Genomic DNA, 9,736 nt, shown 5'->3' with positions numbered 1-9,736 from the left:
ATGTTACAACAATTTTTCATTCGACCCCATTAATTTTTTGAATGTTTGAATCTAACATTCTAAGTATTAAATTGGATTATTTAATTCTAAAATTAATAAAGGGAAGAAAATACAATTGGGCAAAATGAAAACCATGTACATGGAACTAGCAAAATGCAATTTTCCAGCATTTACCATCACACGTTCTTTTCACTGAATATGTCACATTTAACACTAGAAAAACAATAAAAGCATTGGATTATTTTTGTCATATTTTATTTGATATAGTATTTTTTAAGTAGGAGAGCAAAACAGATCTTTCCCAAATAAACTTAAACCAAAAAAATATTTTTCCAATCAGTTGTCAAATTAATTAATATTTTTATTATATTATATATATAGTTATTTATTATATTAATTAATAGTTATTATTTATAAAAAGTGATGATTCATTTTTTAGCATATTTTATAAGTTTACATCAATGTATTTATATATTACAAATCTTGGGGATAATTGTCTAAAAAATTCTTCTCAAAACTTATAGATCTAAAAAGTAACTTATTCTTCAATAGATTTTTTTAGTTCAGTAAAATATAATCTATGTAAGAATTTGCCTTAGGGAAAGATTCAGCGAAGATCATAGAAATCTAACACAAGTGCAACTGTAGACCAAAAATAGATATGATCAATTAATCAAAGTATGTTCGCATACATTGCTCTATATTGTATATACAAACACACTAGGAGTCCCTATATATAAAGGCCTCTTAGGAAGCACCTAGAATGGGTCTAGAAAGAAGTAGGAGATAAGATAATCGTGAAAAATAAGCACACGTCTTATCCATCATTCTGGATGAGAGGATAAGAATGAAAAGGTTTATCTCAAGTGGAGATGTTGTAGACACCATGTGCATAAAAGAGGTGCTAACTCCTATGTTGTCAACATGACAACTCACAAGAGTACACATACTCCTAGGTGACTATTAAATAAATAATAACAATATGCATTAACCTAAGTAAACTTAAGTAAGTGTAAATGGTAAATACTTATTTACACCAACACCCCTTGCTTAAGTGAAACTTAGGGGAATGCACTTAAGTTCACAAGAACTAGGATAAAGTGCATGATGGGTCTCGACTATTAGGCCATTGTAGGTACCCATGTACATAATGATATGAAATCTCTCATAAAGTGGAGAAAGAGGGAAAACCTCATGGAAAAAACCCTCCCCCAAAAAGAGAGATGAAAGGGGATGCATGGATGGATAGAGTAATCAAGACCCCCCCATTACGACATACATCTAGTATATACAAGTGAGAAAAATGAGAAGGACGAAACCCCTTAAGAGGAAAAAGTCCCCCCCCAAAAAGGAGAAGAAGGAGATGAGGTAGTCCCCCCCTCCTCCCCCCTGTTCTAAAGGTAGGGTTCCAATCAGTGAGAAATGCTTCAATTCAGAAGCTTATGTAGGACTTTTGAATGTTGTTCCTCCCCTTTGGAAGAAACAAAAGCAAGGGTACAAAGGAGATACATCTCCTGTATGGAGAACAAATCTTGATGATGTAAGGTATCTCTGAAACCTGCTCAAGTGTGTCGATACTAATGGTGGCTCCCTTCAACGGTGCTGAGAAGAAGTGCAGATCAAACAAGGAGTGATGTAGAACCTGTTTTAAAGAACCAACAATTTTCTCAAATGACAAAGAGACCTCCTGAAACTATTGTTCATAAGTATCCACAATCACATCAACCTGTAAAGATCAATCATGTAAAGAATGGACATGAGGGTCAAAGTGGGCCCTCGCAAAAATTGTAGAAGGATCTTCCTCATCAAAGAGAAGTAGTAGATCATCAAGGATGTCCTACAAATCTGTTGTGTGTGACTCCACAAAAAAATCTTAAATGTCTGCCAAGAAGTCATCACCAGAGGTTGGAACTAGAAGACATAGTGTAGCCTATTGTGCCGAAGTATATGAATCTATCACTATGGGAACAGATGAAGAATTTTCCTCAAAAAGAAGACTAATATCATCAATAGTGTCTCCCACATCTTTAGTGTGAGACTCCACGAATAGGCTTGTGATGGTGGAAAGGAATTTGTCGTATGAAGGTAGAGTAGGAAGACATGAAGGGTCCTAGTGCACTGAATCTGAAGCATCTGTGGTTGGAACAAGATCAGTAGGAGCAATAGGAGTATCTAGAGGAGTGATCTCATCTGAAGGGATGCAACTGTAACTGGAGGTATAAGATCCTTTGGGAATGGAGAAATGTGTGGATCTCCATATGTCTCCCAAAGATGAATCCAATAAAATTATGGATCATATGACTTAATAGCCACAACTAAATCCAGAACATTGCCATCCATATATAGAACTAGAGTACTCCAAATGAGGGAAATCGTGTCAATATCATATTGAAGTCCTCTTGCATATGGAAGTGTATTGTGTTAATTGATATATGGGATAACAATTTTACTCCATTCTTGATAGTTGTCTAGGGTCAAACAAATCAAATCTTCCTCTTCCATGATCGACTAATCAATGTAACCCCAAAAGAATCAAAGAAGCCCCATAATGAATGATTCGACACTTGCCACTAGCCAATTTAGGGCCTATTTCTAAAAGTGGTATTTCTGTCCATAGAACCTATAATCTAATTACAGATCTGGAAAGTAGCCAAAAAAATGCACTTTCAAGAAAAAATGGAACCTGATTATATGTCCAAATGAGCCCGTACTAAGCATTTGAAGTGGCAAAAATCGAGATTTTTGAGTTTTAGAAAAATTCAAGAATAGAGATCTCAAACAACCTACACCAATGTATATCATAAAATTCTACCCCAAAACAAAACAAAAAAAATTCTTGAAAAAATCAATTTGTATGAGGGAGATATCGTTTTCAAGTCACTATTTTTATTATTTCTCTTGAATCGCTGCTACACCTCCAAAAATCAAATGACTCTAGATTTCACCTTGGATGTCTGATTTTGGTGAAACAAAAGTAAATTTGGGAGTTTTTTGATATTCTAAATGTTATGCAAATATCTAATTTGCACCAACAAGTACCAATCTTCACTTATAAAAATTATCTCCTCTGGCCTGATGGCCAAAAAAAATTTAGAAAATAATGCAGATCTGAAAAAAAGTAGAGATGTAGATGAAAAAAAAATGCAAATCTAAAAATTAAATGTACAGATCTGAAATGATCATACCAATTTCATAAATTAGGCCTTTGGGTTGCCAGTTTGCAAAAAAAAAGGCCTCAATTTTGACTATTACCCAACATAGGCAAATTTATAGTCAATTCACCAAATTGATGTTTTGGACACAATGGCGAGGTTAGATCTGGCTCTAGACACTCCCAACAAAAGTGATACTCTTAATTTGGGTTGTGATGCTAAAGGAAGAAGATGGTCTCGAATGAGTTTGTGAAGAGAGATTCTCCAAGAGCTCTAACGCCATGTAGGGATTTGGTACAGCTCTGATACCATGTAAGAATTTGCCTTACCTGGCAAGATTCACTCAAGATCATAGAACTTGAACACAAGCACAACTATAGACCAAAAACGGATATGATCAATTAATCAGAGTATGTCCATATATATTGCTCTGTATTGTATGTAAAAACACACTAGGAGTGCCTGTATATAAAGGCTTCTTAGGAAGCACCTAGAATGGATCTAGAAAGAACTAGGGGATAAGATAAGCATGACAACTAAGCACACATCTTATGTAGTACTACTTCAGCTTGAGCACGCTTAACTATGGAGTATCCTCCATGGTTAAACCCAAAGCTTGCAACCCCATTTGCAAAACCTTCACCAAGTGGGATGGGTGACCTCTTGGGAAGTCCCGGTGCTTCACCCTTGTGAGCATCACCTAGATCCGATGAGTGCTAAGTGTTCCATTTATTCTCATGAGAGATGGATTTATGTTGAATCACTACTCATGAAACATGGGTCAATGAGTTTGACTCAAAATCACACAGTTAAATCCTGATAACAATATCACAATTTGGCTTGCTGTGGAAATTATCTCCTACTTATCAATTGATGAGCTTAAGGGGCTTTCTAATGAATGGTTCATAAGGCACACCACTTGGTGAAGGTTTTGTGAATGGGTTTGCAAACTTTGGGTTTAACCATGGAGGAAACTCCATAGTTAAGTGTGCTCAGGCTAGAGTAGTACTGGGATGGGTGACCTCCTGATGCTTCACCCTTGTGAACATCACCTAGATCTAATGAGTGCTAAGTGTTCCATTTATTCTCATGAGATATGGATTCATGTTGAATCACTACTCATGAAACATGGGTCAATGAGTTTGAGTCAAAATCACACAGTTAAATCCTAATAGCAATATCACAATTTGGCTTGCTGTGGAAATTATCTCCTAATTATCAATTGATGAGCTTAAGGGGCTTTATAATGAATGTTTCATAAGGCACAACACTTGGTGAAGGTTTTTCAAATGGGGTTTCAAGCTTTGGGTTTAACCATGGGGGAAACTCCATAGTTAAGCGCACTCAAGCTAGAGTAGTACTGGGATGGGTGACCTCCCAGGAAGTCCCAGCGCTTCACCCTTGTGAGCATCACCTAGATCCAATAAGTGCTAAGTGTTCCATTTATTCTCATGAGAGATGGATTCATGTTTGATCAATACTCATGAAACATGGGTCAATAAGTTTGACTCAAAATCACACAGTTAAATCCTGATAGCAATATCACAATCTAAAATATCTTATTAGAAATCTTTTTTATTCCATATTCATAATAACAAATGAGTTGAAATGAGTTCTAATAGCTAATTGTTAAATGTACATTAACATTCAACTCCTACTAAGTACTTATTTATAGGTATAATATTTTTTTATTTATGGAAAACTATTATGAAGCCTTGAAGCCTGTATTTTGCAGTTATTGTTAATTGCTGATGGGCTTTCACTTGTGGGTGAGAGCGGTCAAAATTTCCTCACGCTATAACTTCCAAACTAGAATTTGTTCTCAGAATGTTTGTTGCTGATCAGTGCTGGCAAATGCTGCATGTCTTAGACATCTGCGATCAGCTTTCTCCACTACCACTTTACAAAATCTCAGGCTACAAAAGTTGGAATTCTACTTGCTTGCTTGCAACGAAGGAAGCACACCTAGAATCAGTCCCTCTGAATCTCAATTACCTCTGCAACCAAATCCCTAATGAGTAATGTCAGGATTAGTTTAGGGATTATCTTTAATCGGGCTACATGATGGTGGACATGGGAGATAGATAGATGTGTCTATAGATCTTCCCATTGTTTATGACTTGAGAAATATATAGACTGGTGGAGAGTTCATCCCCACTGCAATTAGGCTCTATGTCATAATTAGGGCTTCTAGGGGAGGGATGTACACCTAGAATAGATGAAGGTGTGGAAAGTATAGGGAGAAAGGGCTTCATAGTGAAAATAGCTCTCCAGCCCACTCATTCTACCAAATTTGATGATTTATTTGCAGCTATTAAGTAAATAAAAATCACAATACAACTTTTCTAAAAATTTATTATAATTAATAAAATCAAACAAACTATCAAATCTGGTAGATTTGTTGGGCTAGGTAGACACTGCCTTCAAGGTTTTTGGTAAAAGTTTCAGGGTTAGGCCTTGAGTCGATGCTCTTAGAAATTTCCTCAAGTTTGTAAGTTGCATTGGATGTCAACTTTTGCAATTGCTATGGATAATGATTTAGCATTCCCTTTTTGGGTGTTTGTAGACTTTTTTTCAATTCACTTAACTAATTGGCTCTAAGGGATTACTGGTCCTAGTGTCAAACCGATTGTGTATGCAAAATGCAGACGCAAATATAAGTCTCATAAACTGTTTGTCAAAATGAGTCAAAAACCAATGGATTCATGTTTTCATGATTTTAGACTATTGTTGGTAAATATATTTTTCATAGTAGAATTTTCCCAATGGAGTGTGTCGAAAACTATTCACAATAGTTGGATAGGCCCTTGGTATGCAACTTTCCTCTACATTTAGAGGGGCAGCTCCCTCATATGATATAAATTTTAAAGGGTTTTTTGAATAAAGAATCTAAAACTAAAGGTGAGAAAGCTCATGATGATGAATGCACCACATGACTCCAAGGCTTTCCCAAACTACTAAATTAAAATTGCTAATAACAACAATCAAGATCTACGCTTGAAAACTATTACTAGCACAATGCTGATCCAGATATTCATAAACATCTACACCATACTGTGAGAATGCTCACTACAAAGAGAATCAACATTTCTAACAATTTAGATTTAGAAGAAGAGAACTCAAACTACACGTTCCTTTATTTTCTTGCACCAAGAACTTAAGAGGAAATTCTAATTACAAAGACAAAATTTGTACATACTTTCCAAATATCAACTCCTAATCAAAATTTTGACATAGTGCTCCCTTTTTCCAAAGCCAAAAAGTCCCTTTACAAAGCCAAAAGGTGTCCTTATATAGACACAGAGGTTAATAACTACCTCTTCATGGTTAATAACCACCTCCAAAATACTTGATTTGGGTGAGGTTAATTAACCTCTACAAAATTAACCCAATATAACTTGAAATTTGGATCTTACACCTTTGGAGAGGAAGATTGAATAATCAATCATTGTTGATCTCCTTTTGAATATTTGTAACTGTGATCTGCCATACTCTAGTTATTATTTTTGATGAATCTAATTGAAGCCTGGTTTGCCACTGTCAAATAATGCTTTCTTGGCACCCATCAACTTGTCAGTTGTAGGAATGAACTCCACATCAAACACTTCCATGTTTCCATTATTTACTAAAGATGTCCTATGGAGGCTATCATATGGTCGCAATCATTATATCAAATAGATTACATTCTTAGGTTAACAACAAGATATCAACATTGAGAAGCATCCATTACATTGGTGTAATGATGTATATTGCCTTAATACTCTATCAAATAAGTCAGTGGCTTCACTTGGTAGAATCTTGACAACTATTGATCACAAAATCCATCTGAAAAACCACATTTGCATCTACTTTTCCAAATGTATACGAATTTTTTAATTAAAATGAATGCTCTTTACTGTGGAATGTGGTCAAACAATTGATGTGCCTTGTCTATACAGGTAAGAAAGCCGCCACTCTTCTCTTATTATGAAAAGTTGATGATAATTGGCTTCTTATATTTTACCACCCAAACTACTATCCGAGCATTCTCCTTGATGTTCTCTCACAACTCCTTCTTACCATGAAGTTGCCACCTTTCTAACCACCTCCCTTTATCCAGTTTCATACTGCTAGCACTGCCACCACCTTTACATTCTAAATAATAACAGTTTGGCATAATAACTATCTACTCCCCTTCTATCATGATTATCAAAATGACAAGGTGGACTTCATTAACACCACATGTACATAGTGGTTCATCCCACTTAACAAACTTATCGGGCTCCTTCCATTTGCAAATGACGTCCTTCACAAGACTTTGCATTCTACTACCCACAACATCCACCTATAAAAGCTGAATACAAGAAAGAAAAGGCATCCACCGAATTGGAATTATAAGAACAACTAAGATATATTTTAAAGGTTCTAATTGCTATATAACACATATGGCTCTCTTCCAATCTTTGATAACACCAATGAGCTTCCCCTATTGTGCGCTTTCTCTCAGTTTTCGCAAATTCATTTAAAATTTCTGACTTGAACTTGGCATTTTGTGGGATGCTATCACCGACCTCATTCAATCATTTTATGTTTCATCTTTATATTCACCACACTTTCATTATGAAAATTTGATCAAACATATTCCATGTTATCTTTCGATGTCTCAAGTATATGATTTTAGAAGACAATTTGACAAACAATTTACATGCTGGTCATAAAATTACCCATCTTTAGATTGATCCCATATCAGGCTTCATAATCAAATGCTTATTTGAATGCTTTTTAGAAGATTCAGTGTGTTGAGGCACGAAGAGATGACTCTGACAAAAAATTAGACATCTCCAGAGGTAGCTCATGTGGTCTTTTCTTTGTTGCGCATTTGATGCCAAGGCGAAAGATTTTGGTTCAATCACAACTGACTATAATTGTAGGATGGCACTTCATAAATCTAAATTGGTCCATTGTTCACTATGTGGATTATCTTCAATATATTTGCAGATGGAGGTTGTTTCTTCACAAACAGGGAAGAATTTGAATTCATCGGAGCTTTCATTGGATTGACTGCAACAATATGACTTTTTTTCTTTTAAGAAAACACTTTTAGGTTGACCATATGAACTCTTCAAATCAGCAAAGCTTGTCTGCGAAAATGTAGTACCCCTATTTCTCCTATTCCAGTCATCATGGTATTCATGAACTGGGATGTTGCTACGATTTGATCTCTCCTTAAAGCCCTTTAGCTACATGCTAGGAAGTTCCCACTTCAAACTTCTGCCTATGCTGGGTTTGCACTTTGCTTGATCTATATCAGATATTTTGTAGATAGACTTATCCAATGGCCTAGTCTGAGGACTCTCTAGAGTTTCATAGTCTGGAAGTGAGAGAAAACTTTAAAATTCCTTAACCAAATGCTTTACTCTTCCCCCACCTTGCTCTGGTATGGAACCGATTGCTCTAGCAAGTAGTTCATTCACATATTTGACTTCTCATAGAAGAATTTTAAATAGGTTAGAGAAATTTTCAAACGAGTTAATAACCATCTCAAAGAGGTTAGGAAACACACATTTTTGGGAGAGGTTAATTAACCTACTCCAAAATGTGCTATCATTTACCTGTTTGAGAGATTAAGAAATACGTGCTTTTGGAAGTTATCATTAACCTTTTGAGAGGTTAAGAAAAATGTGTTTTGGATGTTATCATTAACCTTTTGAGAGGTTAAGAAAAACATGTTTTTGGACGTTATCATTAACCTTTTGAGAGGTTGATGGTTAATGATAGACTTGAAAACACATATTTTGGGTCTCTCCATTAACCTATAATAACTTGAGGCTCAGAAGTCAAATTTAAAAAATTTCAAATGCTGTGTGGAGCTAATAACGAGCTAGAGACATGAAGATTTAGAAACTCACAAAGATTCGGAGATAAAATGACCAATTTAAAGCTTTAAAACTAGGCAAGTTTCAAAAATTAACCATGGCTTATAAAATTGAAATAATTTTATAACCGGGCAACAACTATAAACATAATGGTCTTACTGACAAGGCTTCAAAAACTTCAAAACAAATGCAATTGATATTTGCAAAATAAAATTCAATAGTCTTTGCCAACATCCTTCCCGCCAATGTGAAATGAGAGATTTCAAATAGGGTATTGACATCCATCAAAGCATGAATGAAGGGGATCATTACAGTTGGAAATGCCTTTGCAAATGTGTATGTAGAAGGGTGATGCAAGGATAAGACATGCCATTTGTTTGACAAAATATCTAGAAGATATAGCGTCTCATGGAAATGATTTACGCAACAGCTATGGTCTGATGTTTTTATTAGAGTCTTATAAAAATTAAAACTCTCTATATGGTGCCACATAAACTTTGAATTCTTTTCATTTTACAAGGCCATATCTAGAATTGTAATTGGAATTACAAGCATTCACTTATATACCACGACATGGTATTATGCAAATGCAGCCATAGGAACATTTTGTAGCAATAACATTTATGTGGAGGGGATCAATGTGAGCACTCGGAAGGCTTTACACGTGTTTAAAAAATTAAATACTTTAGATGTAAAGAGTTAATTGAATATCTTAATGTGCAAGTGATT

This window comes from Cupressus sempervirens, chromosome 3 (genome assembly GCF_028749045.1).
Source record: "Cupressus sempervirens isolate cs-2001-9-10 chromosome 3, ASM2874904v1, whole genome shotgun sequence".
In the NCBI taxonomy this organism is placed as follows: domain Eukaryota; kingdom Viridiplantae; phylum Streptophyta; class Pinopsida; order Cupressales; family Cupressaceae; genus Cupressus; species Cupressus sempervirens.
Note: the sequence above shows the minus strand (reverse complement) of the source record.